This window comes from Channa argus, chromosome 9 (genome assembly GCF_033026475.1).
Source record: "Channa argus isolate prfri chromosome 9, Channa argus male v1.0, whole genome shotgun sequence".
Taxonomy (NCBI): Eukaryota; Metazoa; Chordata; class Actinopteri; order Anabantiformes; family Channidae; genus Channa; species Channa argus.
This window is the reverse complement of record NC_090205.1, coordinates 22,582,952-22,606,352: the sequence shown is the minus strand read 5'-3', so window position 1 is coordinate 22,606,352 and position 23,401 is coordinate 22,582,952. Positions and strand designations below refer to the sequence as shown.

General features: G+C 38.6%; 1 protein-coding gene across 6 annotated transcripts in view; it reads left to right on the top strand.

Moving 5' to 3' along the window:
* The first annotated feature begins 14,981 nt into the window (after positions 1-14,981).
* Positions 14,982-23,401, top strand: part of hdac4 (histone deacetylase 4) — a 118,852-nt gene continuing 110,432 nt past the window's right edge. For 3 of the 6 annotated variants that reach the window (XM_067515252.1, XM_067515250.1, XM_067515247.1), the window contains exon 1: positions 14,982-15,126. The gene's annotated coding sequence lies outside the window, so the exon portion shown is untranslated. Of the gene's footprint in view, positions 15,127-17,762; positions 17,804-23,401 lie in introns of all 6 variants that reach the window. The other 3 variants (XM_067515248.1, XM_067515249.1, XM_067515256.1) reach the window with 3 other exon arrangements.

Below are 23,401 nucleotides of genomic sequence, written 5' to 3'. Positions count from 1 at the left end.
GGGCAAGTTGAATAACTTAACATAAAAGAATAAAATAAAAGCTGATGGTTTTCACGTGTCTGAGTGCCTGCAGGTTTTTATAGGCTGTAATGCAATGTGAAGACAGATCAGCTGTAACTGGTATAATAAAGTCAGATAGTTGGATACACTGCAGAAGATACGGTTTCTCCGCATTCATTACATTTCATCAATCAGAGGTGATAGAAGTAAGCAAAGTCAATACTCATTTAAAAGTACTAGTACTTGCCTAAAACAATACTCAATACAAGTAAATGTACTGCCTCAAATGTTTTACACAAGTATGGAGTACATGCTATAAAACTAACTAAAAAGTACAAATACTCCACTAAGAGAAAAATTTATTATAAACAGTATTGAGGCGACTGGGGTGCAGGAAGGTAGAGCGGTTGTCTACCAATCCTGCAGTTGTTGGTTCAATCCCTGGCTCCTCTGGTTACATGTGGAAGTGTCCATGAGCAGGACAACTTGCTTCCGGTGAGTGTTGGCCTGCTTCAAAGCAGCTCCCCCATCGGTGTGTGAGTGTGTGTGTGTGATTGTGAGTGCGAATGGGTGAATAAGAAGCAGTGTAAAGTGCTTTGAGTGCCAATAGGTAGAAAAGTGCTATATAAGTTCAGAACATTTAAGTGCAGACCATTTACATATTGAAGTTAATGGTGTTGATAAGATAAATGTGCAACAGCGGTATTTTATCCAAAATAACCCATCATCATTTACCCATAGTTTGTGCTTTGTATTAAGAACATGGACTTATTACTGAACAGGACATTCAGGCCCCTGAAGGTACTGTTCCAAATTGTGGTTTGAAATAGCTCAGCTAAAAGAATCAAAATTGACCATAATGAATTGCAAAATAAGTAAGAAAAGTCGCAAAACAACAAAAACATTATAAACGATCACCAAAAACTATCCAAAAGATGCACAAAATGACCAAAACCTAATTACAAAATAGTCATAAAATTACTGTAAACAGAGTCAAATGACCAGAAACCCACACACACAAGTTCAAAACTTTCAAAACAATTACAACATACAGAAAAAAATAACCCGAACAGCGTGGAGAGCCCTGGCCCCTTCTGTCGCAAGGGGCCCATTTTCTCTTTATCAGTCCATGATTTACTAAAAATAACTAACATCTAAAATTGGAAACTAAACGTAGGGGATTAAAAGAAACAACTTTTCCCTCTAAATTATAGTGAAGTAACATTAACCAAAAACAGGTCCGGTAAAATACAAAGTACCTTCAAACTGTACAAGTAGTGTGTTTGCACAAATCCTAAATATGAAAAGAAGGACATATCTGTGAAATGGGTTGCACCACTCATGTGCCGCAGTATATTTACACACCGATTTGTGATGACGATCATGTCACTTATGAAGTGGCAAATAATAGCAGGAGAATTTCCCACTTCCAGAGTAAAAACAGCATGTTCCTCGAATTAGTCAAAGAAAAGATGTGCCAAACATCTTTTTTAACACAAAACTCACTGTAAACAATTCTTTCACACTGCATTTAAATTTCATCTTCTATCCCGATGGATAGAAGATGTCATATTGTGCTCATAGTCTCCAGACACCCGTTTTACATTTGTTTCCATAACGACTTATGTGCAGACAAACATATTACACAGTTGCTTCTCTTTCTGTGCCATGTGTGGCATTGACAGAAAGATGAGACTTGAGGTTCTGCTGGTGTTTTAATCAAATGCTTGCTGAGTAGAAGTCTCCCTTTTGTGTCATGGAGGCAGAGTGATGGTGATTGCAAACTGCTGCACGCAGTCTTTGCTGCCTGGTAGGCCCTCAGCGTTTATGTTCACAACATGGAGCAGCTGCTCAACAAAAGTTTGTTCCAGTCAAAGAGAAAAAGTTTTGCATGCTTTCATTTGTAATTCCTACACATTCTGGCTGCATGCGCTGCTGTGCGACATTTTCCATTCAGATTTTGAGCGTGTTCTAATGTGGTCTGACATACAAAGTGAGCTAAAGTTACACTTTACAAAAGCAAAAGGCAAAGTCTTCTGGAGCAAAGTGGGAGTGTTTTCCACGCTTTCTGTCTTTCCAGGAAAGAGACTGAGATCTTCCTGGTTGAAACACTAGACCAGGAAAACATTATTGTTAAAAAATTGTGTGGGATGTGACGCTGGAATTGGAGCCCAGTGAAATAGCGGGGGAATATTTTCATTCCAGTAATAGCAATGTGATACTTCAAGAATGTTTCCAGCTGCGCCAAGGCTGTTGGAGCCAGCACCTTCTGCAACACAGATCTTATCTATAATGGGAGTCAGTATTATTTCAGTAAAATACAGCAGCACAATATAGTAAGAATCACAAATGAGCTTCATTAAAGACAATTGTGAACTCTCGCACGTCACATAAAAAGCTTTGTCAGACTTTTTTGTTAGCACATGCACATTTGACAACATAGACTTCAATTTCTACATTGCTTTAAAATTTTTTTAGGTAAAAGAAAATGTCAAAAAAATGATTCGGAAATATACCAACTGGAAAGAATTAGACTAATAAAAAGACTGTTAGTTGTTGTTGTGTCTGCCTCCCTTGGCAACCTTATATGTGGTAATCCAGGTTGCCGAACATGTTGTTGTGTGTTTATGAGTCTAATTAGGGAAGCAAGTGCTCTCAGTCTTACACACAGACACACTAACGTGCGCACACACTCACGCACACACACACACACACACACACACACACACACTCAAACACACATGTAAAGTTGCAGCCCTTTTATGTGTCTTTTTCCAGCTAATATGATAAATCAACTGGTCCAATATAAATATATTAATATATTTGTAACTCTAAGAACTGCAAGAGCAAGACATTGCTGTACTGAAAGTTAATGTTAAGTTGTGTTTAAAGTAGTTTGCAGTTTTATGTGCATATTCCAGTTCCTCCTGCCTTCTTGTTAAAGTGTACTTGGGTAAGATACTGAGCCCTAAAAGTTGTTCCTGGTGTGTGTTATGCAGTGGTTAGTCGCTTCAGATGAAAGCATCTCGCAAATCTAAAAACGGAACAATTAGGCAAAGGACTATTTCATATTAAATAAAGTTTATGCGTTTGCCTATGAGGTGAAAAGGTTAGTGTAGCAAAAACACAACATACATGAAACATGTTGCTTAAAGGTCCACAGAAGCTTCTGATCCACTGCGGAGACTAAAAAGAACAGCAAGCAAAAGTGGCAGATCTGTGTGGAGCCATGTAGAGGTTGGAACATTCCTCTAATTCAAACATAAAATAAACCAAAGAGCCCTATTTGTTATTGTTCATTCGAGATTTGCTCTTTCAATTGTACCATCTTTTTGTACTCTCCTCTTTACTGGAAAAAAGCACCAGCAGCTGTTTGTGACTGACTCTTTATATTTGCATAAAACCAGTGGGCAGAAATGCACCTTCATTTGCTTTTTTCCAGATACCCTGATAAAATTAGTGCTAAACTTGAATGTTAACTCAGCTGGTGTTGCATTATGTAGTTTGACGATTGACAAGTGACTTTTTTAGTCGGAAAATGTCCCTGGTTGGTTTATTTCCTTGACTTTTTTTACATCTAGTGAACAGGACTGAACATCTGGACTAACACTGGGGAAATTTCTATATTCTATGCATGTTATCATCATTACATTTAGGGGACCTTAGTAACATTACTTCATCTTTGTGTGTTGCAATTTAATCTAATATGTTTTTGACGTAGGCTCTAAAGATATCGGACACAACCTGTTTGCATGCATGTCAACACTGTTTAACTCAGGCCTGATGTCAAACTTCTAAAGACAGGATTTAGTTTGGGTAAGGAAATAAAATACACAACAGGTAACGAGCTGGCACGAAGCTTGACGTGTAGAACACTTTGTTTTAAAGCCAGTTAGAGATCACTGCTGTGTTAGGACTAAAATCTCCAGAGGGAATCCTGATAACCTTGTTTGAAATCACCCTATGCTTTTATTGAGATCATTATCACAAATATTGCCTTTGACAGATTCAATTTCCTTGTTTTGTGCTCTGTGGTGCCATATCAGCTAAATGTTGCATTTCTCCTTTGCGATTCCCACTTTATAGGTCCCTGCACGAAATGAATCAGGAATGGAAACTGGAGCAGGAAATTGAAAAGAGGGGTCCTGTTGTGTTGTGGAGACTGCTGTGCCTACTGCTATTTCCTCCCAACATGCCAGTCTCCTACACTCACCAGATGTATGTGTGTCCTCTCTAATCATCCTCAAAGTCCTTAAGGGGAAAATCTTGGTCAGACATGTAATGCAATATTACCCATAACACTGTTGCTATTTCAAAGATCGATTACGTTTTATTGTTAAGGTGCTGACATGGTAGTAGGAAGCCATTTGGCTTCCTCGGTCCGGTCTTGGCTCGGCCTTTGTACAGGCTGGTTGGCTGTAGCACTTCAAAGGACATGTGGCAGGATGGCACACAGCAGCTGGGGTACAGCTTGGCTTGCAGACTGCTCACCAATGTTTACTGAGTGCCAAAACCAGTTTAGAGCCTCTGCAGATTATAACACTTAATTTTCAGAGGTGAAAAGGGAAATATGAGCTACCGCAGTCTGGTTTCCGTCGCTGCAATGTGCTTTTCGGTTAAGATGTTGATAGTGTGCACAAGGAGACTGGAGGAGAGGGAGACTGAAGGGGAAAGAGACGAGACTACACAAATGATGGTGTAAACAGGCCATTTTCAACACGTGATAAGTTGTTGGAGAAAACTTTCATGCCTGTCAGGCTCTTACGTAACTGTACAGACATCAGTGACATCTGTACACAGGCGTAATTGCACATTTCTGACAAAGATCATTACAAAGTCATTGTGTACCTCTAGTCACCGGTTGGATTCGAGCAACTTTGTAGGGCAAGTTGGATTGTTTGAAAAAGCATCCTAATTAGGTCTGGCTCTCTGGTGTGCCACTGGTCTCTAGGAAACAATTAGCAAAAGCCCCACCATGACAGGATGCAGCCATTCTCCTGCCAGGCTCACTCACCCTGCTGAGAAGAGCCTGTGCTGCTGTTGTCTCACTCTGAAAAACAAACAAACACTCAGGAACTTTCAGGATCATCAGACAGACGGGGGATTTAATTAGTTGTTGAGAGCAGTGCTACAGTATGAAGGTGTTGCAAATTCTGATTCTTTATTTAATTGTCAAATGGCACTTTGGTAATAGTTATCTGGATATGCACCTTAACTGTTATTTCTGGAGGTTTTATGCAAAAATCCAGTTAGTTGTATCCATATGGTGGAACGAGGACCTGGAAGTGCAGTGGAATTGCTAGAGATGATGCTTTATGACATTATGTTTCATCAAAGACATGATGGAGGAGATGCGTGGTGCATAGTTTAATAAGAGTAGAAATGTCCATTCATACACCTCAGAGAATATAGTTGGATGTTAGCAGCTTGTAGCCCAGTGGCTGATGAATTAGCCACTGATGATAATGCATAAACAAAGCAGCTGATGCTAATCCCATGAGGCTGTGACCTCAGTCGTATAAACACGGTGCTCAATTTGCAATGCCATCAGTTTCTGTTGTCTTTACTGAATAATGACGCATGTACAACGGAGAGAGTGGATCTGGTCGTCAATACTGCGACGAAAACAAACAAAGCGAAACAAAAAAAAAAAGAAACAATATCAGCGTCTTCATACTCATCTCTTCTTCTTTCTCGTTCTTCTTCATTGGTCTTTGTCACATACCATCAAACCAGAACATCTAATCTGGTGACCTTTGTCACATGCCATGTCTCACTCTTTTGTGCATCTGTGTTTCTCCAAGTCTGTCTTCCATTTGTTCTTTTTCTTTTTCTATGCAGTACAGACCAAAATAACATAGAAGAGTAAAAAAAAAGGAAAGAGGCCTAGAATTCAGAGAGTTTTTATTCTAGGGCTGTCAAGTGAATCCATATGAGTCAGTGGCTGACTCATTTGTCATTCACTGCCTCCACTGCCGCACATGTGAGACAGAGCCAAGTGTAGTCAAACTGATTTCGTGTTAGATTCGAGCACAAGTCAAGACATGTTTGCATTTTTCATTTTATCCAAAATTCTGGAGAGTTCTGTAAACATATCCAGAGGTGTTTCCATATCTTAAACCTAATCACTTGTGCAACACTGGTCTCAGGTGTCAAAGGCATGAGCTTTGTGTTCCCTGCAGTATCATGTGGATGTCCTACTTCCTGGATTGAAAAAGAAAATGCTGCCAGTGACCATAATCCAAACAAGGGTTCGGTTTAGCAATTCACAGTTCGTATCAGATAAGGCTGTTAGTGTAGTATGTCAACAACTACTGAATAGAAGGGAACGTAGGTGAACACAATGATGCCCCACTCTCCCCCTCAGGATGAACTGTAATATCTTTATTGATCCCTTGGCTTTTCATCACTTTTAACTAGATAAGCTGCAGCAGGGCATCTTTGACTAAACAGACTGCTTCCATGAAGCTATCTGTTGTGGCATGGGGATAAAGCTTGCTGGGAATACCAGTTATCTGCTTAATTGCTTTTCTTGATTTGAAAACACAATCAAAATCTTTCATGGGGCACTATATTAAAAGTGCTTTCGGGCAACAAAAGGAATAAACAAGTCTAAATTTCACCAGAGTACATTGTAATTATGAGTGTGAGGCTCACGTGCCCTGGTGGATTTCACTGTTGACTGGAGTGAGCGGTGAAATTACCTGTAGGTGTTCACTGCGTGGCTCCTTCTGTTTACCAAGATGAACACATCAGAGATCAATGCATTCATGCGGCCTGTACAATTACAACTATAAAACTAGAACAGGCACACAGTTTTATCTTTATCCTTAATTCCTTATTTTAATTCCCAAATCCTTATTCTCAGTATTTTGTTACTGATTAGAATAAATACAGTGTGCAGCTTCCTTTCTATGATATTCTACTGCACACTGTGAGCAGACCAGATGCTTCACATGTATCGGGAGGAAATGCCTGTAGTTTTATAACAGTGAGATTATGATGTAGTAGCCCTATGTCAAGCTTGTGTCTATGTGTTGGATGCCCCTTAGTTATAATTGGACCCCTTTGTGTGATTTGTCTTATTTCCAAAGGTCTCCCCCAAACACAATCAGATGCTGACTTACAGTCTCAGATTGGAGCCCATATACTGTAAGTGGGCGATTACCTTTTTTTTTTTAGATCGTTTGAGCTGCAGCTGCAATGACAGAACACTCTGATCATACTCTGTAATTCATCATTCACAAACTATGTGGAATCACTTAATATGTTTTAATTCATAAAACTCCACTTAATGTTTCTAGTTTTAATAGTCTGAACGCATAGACATTTGTGATTTAAATGTCCTCACATTTCAGTAAATGAAGGTGAAAAACAACACACTAGCACATCAGTAGATTTTCCATCATGCATTGCTTGTGAGATAAATCTCTCAATATTTTGAATAAAATATTCATGATGTAAATTGTCTCACTTTAAAGAGTTACCCTTCAAATGAACTCAGACCTTTTCTATATTGGACGCTTCTGCAGAGGCGGGGCAGAATGGGTTTTCTAGACTGGCATAATCTGATAGGTCATGGAGGCCATCCTCTGCCACCGTGACAAGGTGATGTGTACCTGCTGCCATTTGTTATAATCAATAAATACAAATGTATTGTTATATAAATTTAAGATGCTTTCATGGTTTTGTCACAACAAAATTTGGCTAAAATGATAAATAAGTTAGATATTTCTGACACTGAACAAATAAATACACCTATTTACCTATTAATATACAGGTTGTTAATTCCAAAAAGGGTTTTAAATTTGAGTTTAAAACCTCCTAAATTATTTTCCCAAAAACAATGAAATGAAATGTTTTGACTCAATATAATAATTGAAGACAGAGTCATATTTTAAAGTGTACACACATTGTCTTGTGCAGTAATTAGAAAGAAATGCATTTCAAGGAGTCAGGTGTTCAGTATCTTGCATCCACTGACAGATGATAGATTACTCAACTATTGCTATATTAGTACTAAAGAATTACTACCTCGTATATACATGGGAATATGTGTACTGTTTGTGCAGATTAAAGATTCCCACCTCAAGCATTAGAGTTTATCAAAATGGCTGGATCAGAGTTACAGGGTTCTAGGCTTTATGCTTGAGTTTTATTGTATCTAATTTGTGACGTGTTTACTTTCCAAATTTATCTCTGTAAACTAGCACAATCTGTGCCAGCTGTACTCTAAAAGTCAGGAAAAAAAACCAGCACAATTAAACTTCTCATCCACTGGGCTTAAGTGTCCAGCATCAGTTACATAATAGATGGTAATCAGCTGTTAGCAAAGCTGCTCACTTTTGTTGTAGAGAGTACATTGTGCTGAAAGTAAGAATCAAAATGCCTTTCCCATCGCACTCATTCCTCAAGCTCTTCTTCTGCACGTTAATGTGATTGGGATATTGCTGGAGTGCAGCTGCATTCTACATGTATCACACTGTCATACGACTGTGCAGGTTTGCAGACTGTAAAATAACTAATGTATCTTATAATGTTGAACTCTTCAGCCAAAAACCATTTTGATCAGCTTTGAATGATGGACAGTATTAGCTTTGTTTAGGCAAGTACAGAATTTTATTTCAGTTTGTACTTAACTAAGTATTACATTTTAAACATAACAATTCAGAGGACATATACTACCTTTATCTGACAACTGATACTTTTCACATAAGATTAGTCAAAAAAAGGGGGGAACATGAATTGGAATAATATAATAATAATAGGTTTTCAAAGCCAAATTAACATACTATTAAATGCATGCATTTTGTTCAATATTCAGGAGAAAGATTTGTCATTCGCATACGTTATTTTGTCTGATTCAAATAGTGAAAAGACAAAGTGTGATACAAGGAGACAAAGAAAGGAAGATAAATGTGTACAATGTGCGAAAATGCTTGTGGCTGTGTCAATGAAGGGACTGAAGCTGCCGTGAAAAAACCCGAGGAACAGAATGAAACACACAGGGGTACATTAGGTGGAGAGGCAGGCAGGACCCTGAGGGATTCTCAGTGTTAGGAGACCTGTGGGAGATCACTGAAGCTGTACAATTCTACCACCAGCGGGCCTAGCTTGGCTTATTAGGATTGGCTGGTGTTTTGTGGCTTGGATACCATTAATCCCTCTGATCCACTTATTGCACCTTCAACTGTGGATGAAGGATATACAGTATGGCACGATGTTGCTATCTGTTCTTAAACCCAGACCTGTGGAAAAGCCACACATTATATTCCCAACCACCACTTCCACTGTAGAATTTAGAATTACCATGAATGGATCCAGTCATTTGCTTGATGTTTCTGTGAACTGCCTAAATCTTGTTTCATCATCTTTTCCTTTGGTGGCAACAGTAACAAATATAAACTTCCAATTAGTCAAATAGTGTCACAGACTTTCAATACCAGTTCAGTTTTACTTCTGCTGTAAACATGGAACAAAGTCACTTCTGAGTATGTGCCTCAGAGTCAATGAGTTCATCTATCATGAGTCATGTCTTTACAATAATGTTTACCACAATCCATAAACTTCTCAATAGGTTTTTCTCTATATTCTTTAGCTTAGCATTTTTCATCAAACAACTGAGATGGCTTAAGAACAGCCCATAGATACCTACATGGTTTAAAATCACTTGATTTTGAAAGAAAGTTGTCCCTGTCCTGGACCAGAGGGTCAAATCAACAAGCTGAGTATTCAGTACCATGGGCCATAACTAAATTAGCTAGATGCACAAACACACGCCCTGTAATTTTTCTACTGTGGGTGGCTGAAATCTTGAAATTAAATAACATAATGGAAAAGAGCAACATTATTAGATTATTCCAAAAAGGGTTGCAAGTAAACCTGCTTTCTCACAGCAGTTTATAGCTATACCAGCAATTTCCCCCGTTTATCACATGTGCCACATTTGCATATCCTGGCATCTCCTCTCGGCTCCTCTTCCCCACGTTGAATCACACTAAACGGACAGAGCCTAAATGTGCTTACGTTAGCTTCTCTCCTAAAAGATCAGACTGTGCTCTCTGGAGAATGTTCGACAATCGTGCATTTGTGAGAATTGATTTTCCCATCAAAAAGTGCAGGAAATCCATCCACTGCTGTCAAATGGAGACACAGAGTTTGTATTTCCTGCAGATCTTGGATGAGGCTGGAGCTCAAATAGAATTACCAGTCGTGTTTGGAGGAAAAGCAACGAGATTTCATGAAGCAGGTGTTTTGAAAGTCCCATACTGGCATTTCTGGAGAGTTTTTGGATATAAAAGCTACTTCTGTCAGCTTAGAGGAATTCGTTATGGATTATTAGTATTTTGGTGTGATAAATATAAAACATGTATTTTCTTCTTTTTTTTGACAAAAACTAGAATAAAGCCTCAGGCTTTAGGATTTTCTGGGCCGTCTGGCAAAGATTTCTGATCAATCTGAAATCTGGATTAAGGGTTTTTGAGTTACAGTATATCTCTAGCCCAAAAAGCTCTTAGTACTCTTTGTGTAACTCCACAGATGCAATATAGTTGTTTCAGAGGGGGCTGTTAGTTATTTGTCACTATATCATCTAAGCCTTTGCTGTCTTTTTTTCATTATTACTTTTATTCAAATTTTTAATAGCTGCCTTTCAGAAACAACAAGAAAGCATTGTGATTGCCCACTAATTCCTTGGATGGAAAATAAATATACAAAAATAAATAGCCTATAAGTTAATATAAATATTTACAAGTTGTAGATTTATTTATGTCATTAACAAGTGTATATGTTTGCCGCAGAAATCTTAACTTAACATTTTGCAGCCTATTCATTAATATTCTTAAAACCCATTACCACCCAAACCTGAAAACAAATCAATCGCAGTGACAAAGTAAATTATTATATTTTACATTACACTATTTTAAAGAGTGAGTTGACAAGTGCCTGAAAAGTAAGTTAAAACCTGTCCTACTGCAGAGTTCATCTCTACTGCACAGACATCTGACACATGCAAGTATCACATATGAAAGAATGGAGGACTGATACCAGTTGATACCACTTAAGGTAAAAACAAAATGTCAAATTATACCCCATAGCTTCAGGGTCCCAGGGTAACAGTGACAGAGAATTCAGATTTTTTCTTTGGTCTCTATTTCCAGTGAGCTGAAGGCATCTATATTCTGTCACTCCAGCCCAGACGGGTGACAGAAATCCTCACAAAACTCACGTGTCAGTTAAGGTGTAAAGTCTACTGCCACATTTCCTTGTCATTCAAACTCCTAAAAACTATATAAATAAGAGTCACTTATCTAAATGTTCTCTGACAAATAAACCAACATAGAAAATGACATTCTGACGCTTGAATGAAATGGGTGCTAAAAATTCCCTTAAGGTGTTATGGGGCAGTTCTTTGACACCTAGAAAAACATGAAGGTATTAAACCTCAGTAGTTCTTAATTATGCAACCTACTTAACAATCACAGCAGTCAGGTTCCTTTAAAATATAGAGGAACCCCATCTAAAATATGTATTTTACTCTGATAACTCTGATAATGCTATTGTAGTAGCTTAAGTGAATTTAGACACTGTTGGTGGTGGGGTAGTGAAGGGACACAGATCAGGTGATGGACTAGGATAACAGTTAGAGTAATGATGAAAAAAATCTAAAAGCTGCATTAAATTGACTTTTTAGGATATACAGCTACAGCCAGTTACTAGCTCAGCTAAATAAATGAAAAATAAAATAATAAAAAAAAACAGGTTTAAAGAGTTAATGTGCTAAAGTGCAGGCACTGTTAAAGCTCACTACGTATTTAACACATTGTGTATTGTTGGTTAAATGTTTTTGCTTGTTTTTTTTGTAAGGTGTAATGCAATGCTCAAGTCAATCTTTTACAAAGGTGATGGACAAGAAAAATAAAATATTCTACATTAAAATTGTTACTTAGTTTCATGTACTGCTGCCAGTGTATAATGTATATATTATCTGAATTCATTATAGAGAAACTCTGAATGCATCAGATTTGACACAGCTGTGGAAGTGTTTCCGTGAACAGCTATTATCTTGTCCATGGTCTCCCTTTCAAGGAAAGTGTGGCCTGGGTGAGTTGTTCCATCCATGTCAAAATCGGCTTTCCTTACATGCTATAGTGGACGGGCCACTTTGAGTGGATACTTATTATGCTGTCAGTGTTTTCTTTAGAGCATGGCTCGGTTGTTGAAGTTCTTTTCAGATGAGCTCCCACTCTTAAAGCTAGAGTGTGTTTACATACTGTGTTGCTGCTGCTGTTTAGGCACCATCAAGTATTCTCTGACAGCCTAGCAGCAATATAGTCCACTGTATTTACATTAGTGCACATACACTACTGTATGTTGCTGGATGTCAGAGATTTAATGTTACTGTAATTCATTACATTTCTTAGTCAGGATGTGTATGTGAGCAATTGTCTCCATATTTTACTCTTTGCATTGCTTTCATGAAAAATGACTTGATGCTTTGATCATGAAAAATGTCCATCCTTCTCCCGTGCAGTCCCTATAATCAGCTCCAGACAGTTTGTTTGGATCATACAGTAAGTAAATGAATGCTGCAGTTGAAGGGGATGAGGAGACTCACAGCTCATTTTTCTATTTCATCCACCTAATTACACTGGTTTTCTATAGACCATTGTTCTTTTTCTACTGATGCTGTGTCATTTTGTCCTCTGTAGACACTTATGTGTATGCTAGCTTTTTAACTGCTTGGATTAAAAATATGACTTGATAATTAGAGATCAACTCATAAAAACATAGAAATACATTCATAATTTGTATTTACTGTTATTGGGCTATTGGAAATGTCTAACAGGTTAGTGCTACTGTCTCACAGCTAGAAGGTCCCTGGCCCGAATCCCCGGCTGGGTGCAGCTGTCTCTGTGGTGTTTGCACGTTCTCTTCAAGTTAAACTTTTTGTATGGTAGAGTTTAAAGGACACTTTCACTGATTTTGTATGTGCTTCTTTTGGTTGTAGTTTGGGTAGTACATGTAAATTAATGCCATTAAACTTCCCTCTGTCTTCACTATATAGATATCTCTCTCTACTTCTAGTAGGGAAATGCCTCCAGATGACATCACTTGGAGGAACCTCCAGTTTAGATTATGTTGCCTTGTTGCTCACATTATGGAGGTTGTAATCATGGTCAACCTGCTTTTCTAGAGCTCCCCCAGATGACATCATCTGAACTCCTAATGCTGAAAAACGCTTCCAGGTGATGTCATCTGGAGGAGTTTTTCAGCTGGAAGCAGAGAAATATTTTAATATAGGGAAGTCATAGGGACACTTAAAAGCATTAATGCGCACCCTAAACTAAAGCCACAGAACACAAGATGAAAATTGTGGTGAAGTTGCCCTTTAAATGCTTTCTCAATGTGCTGACTACCTCACACCATTTTATTTTGTGTAATCTTTTGTGCTTTGACAGAAGTGCTCTTCTGATCTGCTAAAAGGAGACAGATGAAGCAAAAATAGAGTTTTCTGTCTATGGAACCTGACTTTATCACAAAGAATCTGACTTTAAACACTTTAAGCTTAAGCTGATGAGTAGTTAGTGATGATAAATCCTTTTTTATCATAAGGTCTTGAAGTATTTTTACTGATGAATGGTCCAATACCATCACATCTACAACAAAATTCATTTATAATTTTCATTCTTTATAAATCTCATCACACAGTCTTTCAATTACCTTCATTTGTAGTGAGTTATCCACTATTACCTAATATAACAACTGCAAGTCTCAGTTTTTCTCAAATGGAAAATCTACCGTTGGTATATGGCTCTCCACCTACAATAAGTATTAAACCACCAGCTGAGAGCAACAAGTTGACACATGTTCTCTGCAGTTGTGGAAAGTTTTTATGGAAAAGGCTGCCTGGAAAAACACCAACTGAAGCAGAAGAAGAAGAAGACTGAGATTACACAAGAAAGCTAATTGCAATGTTGAGTCAAAGGGGTGCGTTGAACAGTGCAGATTTCTTTTAAGGAGAAGGTCTGGGAACGATGTGTTTGACAAACAGGAAGCTTGGTTTTTGTTGCATGTTTAAATGTTATAGCAGTCTTTTCTTTTTTATTTTCCCTGCATATTGTTGATAATCCTATATTATGCTGAAATATATTTAAAGATGCTGAAGACGTTTTCCTAATGTGTGCTTTCTAAGGTTAACCTCTCCAATTTTTGGGGGGAAATTGAAAGAGATTTCTCTAGTTTGGTTTATCTTTGTGCTCTTTTTAATGGTTTCAATGATTTGGATGAACCTCCATGCACAAATCAACATTATGCAGCAGTCAAATCTAATGGCAGATAAGGGGTGTTTTAGTCAAATCTGAGCAAACCACCACTGCACAGTCCTGGTGAAGCGGTTTTTCTTTCACTGTTAAATATTCTAATTACAGTATTATAGATAAATGTGTTGAATGTTTTTTTTTTTAATAGCTGATTAATTTGCCATCATTAATGTGTGATATTATTTAAAACAGCCACTTTGAAAACTTTGCCTGGGGCAGGAATTTGTGTGAGATACTGGTGACTAGCAAAAAAGCTATGGGGGATGCTTGATTATTTTCTGTGAAGGACTAGTTCAGAGAACTTACGTGGTGTTTGCTAACGTCTACAGTAGGCTTTGTTTTCTTGCTGAAAAAATTGTAATCAAAATTGAATAATGTCTTGTAGTATTTTTACTGATGAATGGTCCAAAACACTCCCATCTTGATAGTATAACATATAATTTAGTATAGTGTAATAATAATGAGGAGGAGGAAAAGATTAGTTGCAACTGTGGTACAAGATGGAAATAAACAAATACAATTATGAAGTATGAGGTAGAAAAGCAACTCTAAGCAAACCACAAACAAACCCACTGGATCAGTGAACCATACAGTTCTTTTGATTTTTCTCTCAGCTGTCATTCATCCTGCAGACCCCGCCCTCTACGGAAATACTGGAGGGTATCGGCACGTGACTCAGTCAGTATGGCGGTGCGGTCGGCTGTGTGATTTTCACTGTACCAACGGGTCCTAAAACCCTTCTCCGTGGATGCTTTTGGCGACTTGGGATAGAGCCAGCCACTGCACCCAAGGGTGCTCGCTACAGGTAGCGTCTTTTTCCTGCTCTTGTTATACACCACTACAAATCTCAGTCCTTGGCTTCAACTTGCGGACCATGACTCACATATACGTTTATTCTGAAAACTGAGTTGGTTTCTGCGATTTTTCTTTTCGTAGTCAAACTGAGTATCTGTCACTGTAACGTTACTGCTGTTCTTCACTTCTGCAAATGTTCTTAACCGTATGTTAAAGTAAGCAGAAGGAAAGTGTGTACGTGTTGCACAATACAGGCACTGTGTTCAGTACTAACTGTTGTGGAGTTAAAAAACTTTGGCTGTACGTGTTGTGCAACATTGCTCTTCGACCTTAGCAGTTCGATTAATGAGGTCTTTTGATATCTGTTGTCTAGGCGCGATTTAAACTGGTTTTAAGCGTGCGGTGGAGTAGAACTGTAACTAAGTCTGTTATAAACAGCGGACAATATATTTGTCAAACTTTGTACGTTGCTCGTATGCCATAATTTGACATACAGAGCGCGTTTAAATGGACTTAAGTAACCGGGTTACCGTCGGCTGTTTCTGTGTATTGTGTCATGTAAACGGGAAAGCTGGTTACCAAAGTCGGGGTAAGGGATCTTTCTATTGGAGAACGCCGATTACTCTGCCATGTATATGCCAAGTATACCAGGTTTCTAATCGGCTTTCTCCAACTGCGCATGTGCGTAACCAAAGACTGCAGGCAGCCGAGTGAAAGAATTAATAAAAGTAGAGCTCGCTAACGAGTTAACGCAGGCGATGCCGCCTCATTTTAAAAACAAAGTCCGCCTAAGGTCCGATGTAAAAATTTCATTCGCATAAAAGTTTCTTGTAGAAGTCTAAATAAGTCACTTAAGGATTTTTAACTTTCAGACTGTTGTGGATCAGCTGCATGTGTCTTTCCTTTCTCTCTCCCTGTGATAAATGGTAAATATGACCAAGTTTATGCGACACAAACACACACTCACACACAGGCAGAGAGAGAAAAGTCAAAAAGCAGCGTTTTCCGTCATTACACAGTCTAAAATAAGTACTCTTCTGCTGCATGTATTGGATTTCCCGGTTACAAGAGAAAGGTGATTTCTCTGAGTAACCCGGCTACTTAAGTCATTGTAAACGTGGTCATTGTCCCTTTAAAGTATGAGACAACAGTGGGCAAGTCAGTCACACAGTTACTGTTGTTTTAGTAGTAGAGCAGTAAAAAAGTTGTAGTCCATCAGCTTTTGTGTTCAGCAATATCCTCATAAAGCTGTTTCCTAATACAATCAGTGTTGGAGTGAACAGGCCTTGTAGGGAGAAGGAAGTATTTTGTGTAATAAAGGTTTGTGTCGAGGTTGAACCACTGCTGCCATAACCTTTGGGTGGAAACGTGTGTCCTCATGAAAGTGTAAACATGGGCCTTGTGCTGCGAGGTTGTGTCCCTGCTCTGCTAAGACTTCATTAAGATCTTGCCACTCTATTCCCATAGTGGAGCTGTGAACTTGTAAACTCAAGTCTCCAAGGGAAGAAAGGTCACAACAGTGTTTTTCAAGCCCTGAATGAAGCAGATGTTAAACAATGTATTGTCAATAATGTCTGGCTTTTTTATTTTCAGTGGAGGATTTTTTTTTGTATTTAAATTTACCAAAATAAACTAGTTTAAGTTCAGATGTTTCACTGGCTGAGTGTGACAGACAGCAAGGAATCAGTGTGCTTAACTAACAGTGTGTTAGTTGAAATGCATTTAGATTCTTTCCAGATAAGTGTAATTTCCAAAAATCCCAAGTTTTTGTTTTTCATTTACCAGTTTCATAAACGTGGACGTTGCCATTATTATCTGGGACTATATTAAGCTGCCTCATAGAATGATGAGAGTGAATAGCACATTAAAAGCTATCTCCAACTAAACCTCAAGGCACGTAATTTGAAAGTAATTGAAAGCAAATGTATGCTATCTCAAACATTTAAAGTGATCCCGTTTGATGTGGCTGTTTTTTAAATATCATTTTTTGGCAACTGTTGTCTTTTTTGACAGTGAAGATAGGAAATGTAAACGAAAGCTTCCCAGTTGTGCTCAAGCTGCTGATGTTGCGGTTGCATATACTGTGCCACAACACTGGAATCAGTTACAACAGACTGAAGTCAAATTATCCATAACTGCTGTTTTTCATCACTGAGGAAATGTTTAAAAACCAGCCCTTCAACCAACAGAATGCGAGTGTTTGCTATACAAAACGTAGATTTAATGTTCAGTACTTTATGTAAGAGCAACACTTGGATGTAATCATTTTGTGTTAAATAAATCTCAGCCAGAGATATTGTCATTCCCTCGTTCTTTTCTATATGAATGGAACATTTGGAACATTTGACTTAATTACAAATTAACAAATTAACATTGATATTTTGTCTGTATTGTCAATACTTATGCACATAGTCTGATTCAGCATTTATCAGGTATTTATTATATACTGTGTTCTTCTACATAGTATAGTATACTTCTAAACGTATAAAATGTGATACTCAATTAGAGATATTAAGATACTCTGGCATTTGTAAAAGCAGAGTAGTTCAAGGTGGAGGTGGGCAAGCATCGCTTGTAAAGCATTTTCTCTAAATCTGTGAAGACACAATGTAACTCCCTATGACCTTCTGTGTACTTCTCCATCAGCATCCTCAAAGCAAATACTGCATCTGTTGGACATATTCAAGGTATGAAACCATATTGCTGCTCACAAATGCTCCACCTCTCCCTCCTTAGTGTCCAACCTAGCATACAGCAAAGGCTCTTTGTTTGGCCTTTGCCACTTCTACCTTCACCTTACACTGCATCTCCCTGTACTCCTGTCTACTCTCTTCAGTCCTCTCAGTGTCCCACTTCTTCTTAGCTAACCTCTTTCTCTGTATACACTCCTGAACTTCCTCGTTCCACCACCAGGTCTCCTTGTCCACTTTCCTCTTTCCCGATGAGACATCGAGTACCCACCTCCCTCTCTCCCTCCCTCTCTCCCTACGTCTTCTTCCACTTCGTCCTTTGCTCTGCCTTAGTCCTCTTCATCTTCCTCACCATCAGAGTCATTTTACACACCACCATCCTGTGTTGTACTTAACAGTCACTGATCTCTTTCAGTTTACAACGTCGATACAAAATCTTGTCCACCTGAGTGCTTCTACCTCCACTCTTACATGTCACCCTATGTTCCTGACTTTTCTGGAAGAAAGTGTTCACTGCAGCCATTTCCATCCTCTTTGCAAAGTCTACCACCATCTGTCCTTCTGCGTTCCTGTCCTGAAGACCAAACCTGCCCATCACATTCTCATCACCTCTGTTCCCTTCACCTACATTTCCGTTAGAATCTACACCAATCACCACTCTCTCACCTCTGGGGATGCTCTGCATCTCTTCATCTAACTCATTCCAGAATTTCTCCTTCTCTTCTAACTCACATCCTACCTGTGGGGCATAACCACTGACAACATTGAACATCACGCCTACAATTTCCAGCTTGCTAACAAACTCCTCTTTCAGGATAACTCCTGCTCCATTTCTCTTCCTATCTGACCCATGGTAGAACAACTTGAACCCTGCTCCTAAGCTTCTACCAACTCTCTAGCCTTCCTTGTCATAGTCCCAACTGTCACTCCTACACTCTTGGCTTTCCTCTTCTCTCTCTGCCTATGAAAAAACCTTCCTTCTCTCCTTCTTCAGCCAACAGTTGTCCAATTTCCACCAGCCCCCTGTAGGTCAAAAGCACCGTTGTCGTCGTTAACGCGGGCCCTGACTGATCCTGTATGGGAGTCAGATCTGGTGCGGAAGTTATGATTTGCATTTTTAATTTGGCATGTGTTTTACGTCAGATGCCCTTCCTGACACAACCCTGTGCATTTATCCAGACTTGGGACTGGCAAAAGAAGACACTGGCTTGGTTGCATTGTGTACAGTATGTGACTCTTGTATCTTGTTAAGGTTTTAAGGCTTTAAGATGGGACAAAGTCATTTTTTTGCAAGTCTCAAGTCTTGACTATAAGTCCCAAGTCAAGTCCTGAGCCAAATCCCAAATTAGGTCCAGAAAGTCTGAGATCAAGTCCAAGTTCTAAATGTTATTTTTCAAGTCATAAACATGTCATTATGTGTGACTCATCAATAGTTTCAGTTTCAGATTTCTGGACAAAAAAGATTAAAGTGTTATTCCTTTGACTAGAGGATTTTAGTTGAATTACTTACTGAATTTGGCATCATACATGAGGTTTTGTTAAAAGTTAAAAATAAGTAAATTCTACAGTGTTACAGTTGAACATAAATACTGATCACAGGTCACGATACAAGAGTCAATAACGACACATTAATGTTGAGCCGTGAAAAGTGGTTGTCCACTTATTGCAAGGTAAATGGTTAGATCCCCAGTTCTTTCCTTCAAGGAGATCCTGAGCCCCAATTCTTTCCCTGGAGGCTTAGGCCCTTTAACTGGTATAATAAAAGAGTGGTAGACAGCTGTCACAGGTCACTGGAGTTAAAGTTCAAGTCCAGTTGCAAGTCCTTTATGATTTTATCAGGTCTAAACTCATGAAATTAATGACTTGAGTCTAACTCAAGTCCAAGTCAAGTCTCCACCGCTGTACTTTTTTAATTTAGTTTTTTTTAATCAAACACAGGCTTTCTGAATTTTGTCCAACCAACTTACACACAACTACCTTACCTACGTTTGGGAGCTTGTAGTTCTTGTTCTTGTTCTTGTCCCAATGTCTTTCTCTTGTACTCTTGTTAATAAGCTTGTTTAGCTCAGTTCCATTGTGCTTTGTCAGGACACAGGCCTGACTTTCCAACTTCCTCCCATCATTTAGCACAAGCTGACACTGGGAAAGTTCACTTGTTCGTCGACATTTTGTGGACGTTCTCACGCTAATAGATACTAATGGGGACTAGTAATGCCACTGTTGTGCTCAGGGACAAATAAGGTGACAGGACCCTCTAATGCACAGACATGTCCACCCAGCAGGAATTTCTAAACAGCTTGGCAGGGTGTTCCTCCTCAGCACAGAGCCATTGAGCATATTATTGCATCTTTGTTCTCAGCCTCTGTTCATTTATTTGCCCATGTCTCCATTACACGCAATGTTTGAGAAGCCACCAATACAGTTTTAGTCAAACTCGGAGGAATCTGACATTGCATTTAATCCATTTTAATTTTAGATTAAGTAGCCAAAAGAAACACGTAGGTAATTTGCTGTTACTTTATGTTTTCTCCTTTAGCTTAGAGTTATGCAACTTAATAAAAGAAAGGGAGGCAGCCAGGGAAGCAGTAAAAGTAGACAAGAGGAAGATTCAAAGCAGTAAAATGGACACTGAGAGATTTTAATGGGCAGCTATACAGACGCTCTCAGCCTCAACTGATGTGATTTGAGGCTTGATGAATCCTTCTGTTGATCCTTCTGGTCACTCAGTGAGTTTATGACTGTGAATCATTCTCCCAGACATAGCCACATATACCCTGTTGTACCTCACATCTCCAACAATAAACCAGTTTTAGCTCTTTTGTGCTTTGATGGGACCTTGTCCTGACTTTGAACCCATCTTGCCCCAAAGTCACACTCAATCAATCCTGGTCACTGTTCTATATAAAATGCTGTAGATACAATATCATAGATTAAATGTTCTAAAATTAGCTTTAAGTGGGTTTCATGGTTCCTGTGAAAGGCATCATAAACTCTTTGCACTCCGCAATGAAGTCATCCTCACCATGAGGGCCCCACGTTAGTCTGGCACGTGCCAGTCATTTCTTTATACTTTGCATTGCGCTAGAATGTGCCACCTTGTTTGTGACTGGCTCGGTGGCTGGATGGAACCCTGATTCAAACACTTCCCCTGCGTCCTTCTTTATTAGATTACTTCTTAAAGAAGTAGAACTCGGCATGCTTTACACTTGCATACTTAGCCTGGGCAGCAGACTCATCCACAGTACAGACTACAGTCAGTGCATTTAGGTGGACTTAAGTAATCACGTTAGAGTCAGCTTTATCAGAAAAGATGATTTCCTAACTGTCATTTAACTCGGAAATCTGATTTCTTAAGTGTCATGTAAATGGGTAAGCTGGTTTCCGAAATCGGGGTAATGGATTAGGGAAACCTGGTTTCCCCAGGTAGATTTCTTTTGGAGAACGGCAATTACTCTGCCATGTATACACATAATCAGGCTTTTTTAAAAGGAAGTCTTAAATTTGGACAGAAAATTTAACTTATGCAAAGTACCTTGCAAAAGTTTAAATAAGTCCCTTTTCCCAGCAAAGTTTCAACAATTCAGACAGTTCCTGTTATGGATCAGATGTGCGTCCTGTACGGTCAATCTGTTGCGACATGTACACACACACAAAAAGTCAAGTCAGAAGTGGAGGATGAATCACATTACACTTCTGCGCTGATTTCCATTAACCTGGTTACTTGAGTGCATATAGACGGTCAGATAAATACCATTGTTGCATTGAGCATTTCTTAGAACTTAAAGTTCTTTTGCAGTCAACAAGTGACTTCAGTACACAAGTGTTCAAAGTGCAGGTTATTGGTCAAAATGTAAAAACCTTTACAAGTTAACTGGGTTTCAGGGTTATACTACAGAAGCAGAGCTTTTGATTTTGCACAACTGTTGATTTGAATTGGTTACATTTTCATGCACTGTAGTTGACAAAACTCAATGCGAAGCAAATAGCGATATTGTATAGTTACTGCATCTGATGGGGTTTAAACTCAAATAAATTTGAGCACTGTTCAGGTAGTAAGTTCAAATGAAAGGATCTAAATGCTGTAGGTCAAAGTTAAAATTTAAACTGTAGCTCAGTGTTTGCTTGAGCAATGTTGTGTGAACCTTACTTTTTAGAAAACCGATTTTATTATCACTGCAATTTGGAAGGTATGGATAATTAATGTAGATGAGCTTTACTAATAGGAAGCTAGAATTATTCATAGGCTAAATGGTGAGAGCAACATTGAAAGAATGTGAGTAATAAAAGGAAATGGGGGGTGGTGGATTATGCATGAAAAGATGCTACTTCCCATTTTTTTTTGACACAAAATTGTTGGTCTTCTGGCAAGCACATGGTTCTCTGTTTATTTGTATTTGTGTGCATTATCAGTGTGTCCCTTTTATCACTCTCAAGTGGATGATGACGGGTCAAACTACTGCTCAGTAATTTCCCCCCCAACCTAAACATTAAATTCCCTTTTGAGGTGAAGCAGTGTGGATTTGAGAAGGTCACAGTGGTCAGTCTCTAAAGTTCTAATTTTACTTCTCATTTACAACTGCGTGGATTATATAGATGTATTAAGAACACATCCAGAGAACTATTGTTCTATGAGGAGAAAACATTTGTTCTATGCCCAATTTTTTTTTTTTTATGTTTCAGGGGGTTTAGTCATATGCTCTGAAGTGATGAAGTACAGACTATTATTACATTATTTGAAAAACTAACTACCAAAAAGTGATGTCACCATGTCAAGATTTTCTATCTTGTGCAGCCCCTACTCAGCATAGCACATGTTTAGTGAGATGTGAGATGATATACTTATCAGATTAGTATTGGCTAAAATAAAGCAAATCAAATGCTGGATGTTATTTACTCCACTGTACCTTAAAGAAAACAACCAAGAAAATATAAAAACTTTTCAAGGATGAAGAGGGGAAAGAAATCTCTAAACCACGGTACAATGTAGGGAAAATATAAAATCTGACTGGACCTTGTCTTAAGTCTGTGATTGGTGTCCTACTACCGTAATAATTACTCATGCTTAGTCACTCATTCTCATTATCCCATGCTGTTATCACACAAAAGTGGAACATTTATATCATTATCATATCCAGTATTGGTGTTTATTTAAGTTGCTACATGGACATGCTCAACACAACTGTCAGCTGTGTATCAACAGAAAAATTATGCCCCTTTGCTCCTTGATGCATGTTGCCTGTATTCAGCCTACAGCTGATTCATGTGGTGTCCTGCAGTCATAGCTGGTTCACTTGCAAACACGCAGCAAAGAGCGTTACTGCGGGTCCTTTCATGCCAGATAATGTAGCACTTTTTCCTCTCAGTAGTTTGCCCACTCCCTCCCCTCTGCCTTGTTTTTCTGCTTGAACTCTTGTCACATATGTCACAATTGCTTTTAAAGAAAATGGCTTCATTTGACACAGTCGAGCATTAAACCGAAAAAGCAACAGTCCAGACACATTATAGCATGTCCTCACCTTGTTAGGAGTGAGATGCAGTGCTTTTTTTGGTAGTTCCCAGGTTCTAATTAAGTGGATATTTCTCTAGTCGAAACCA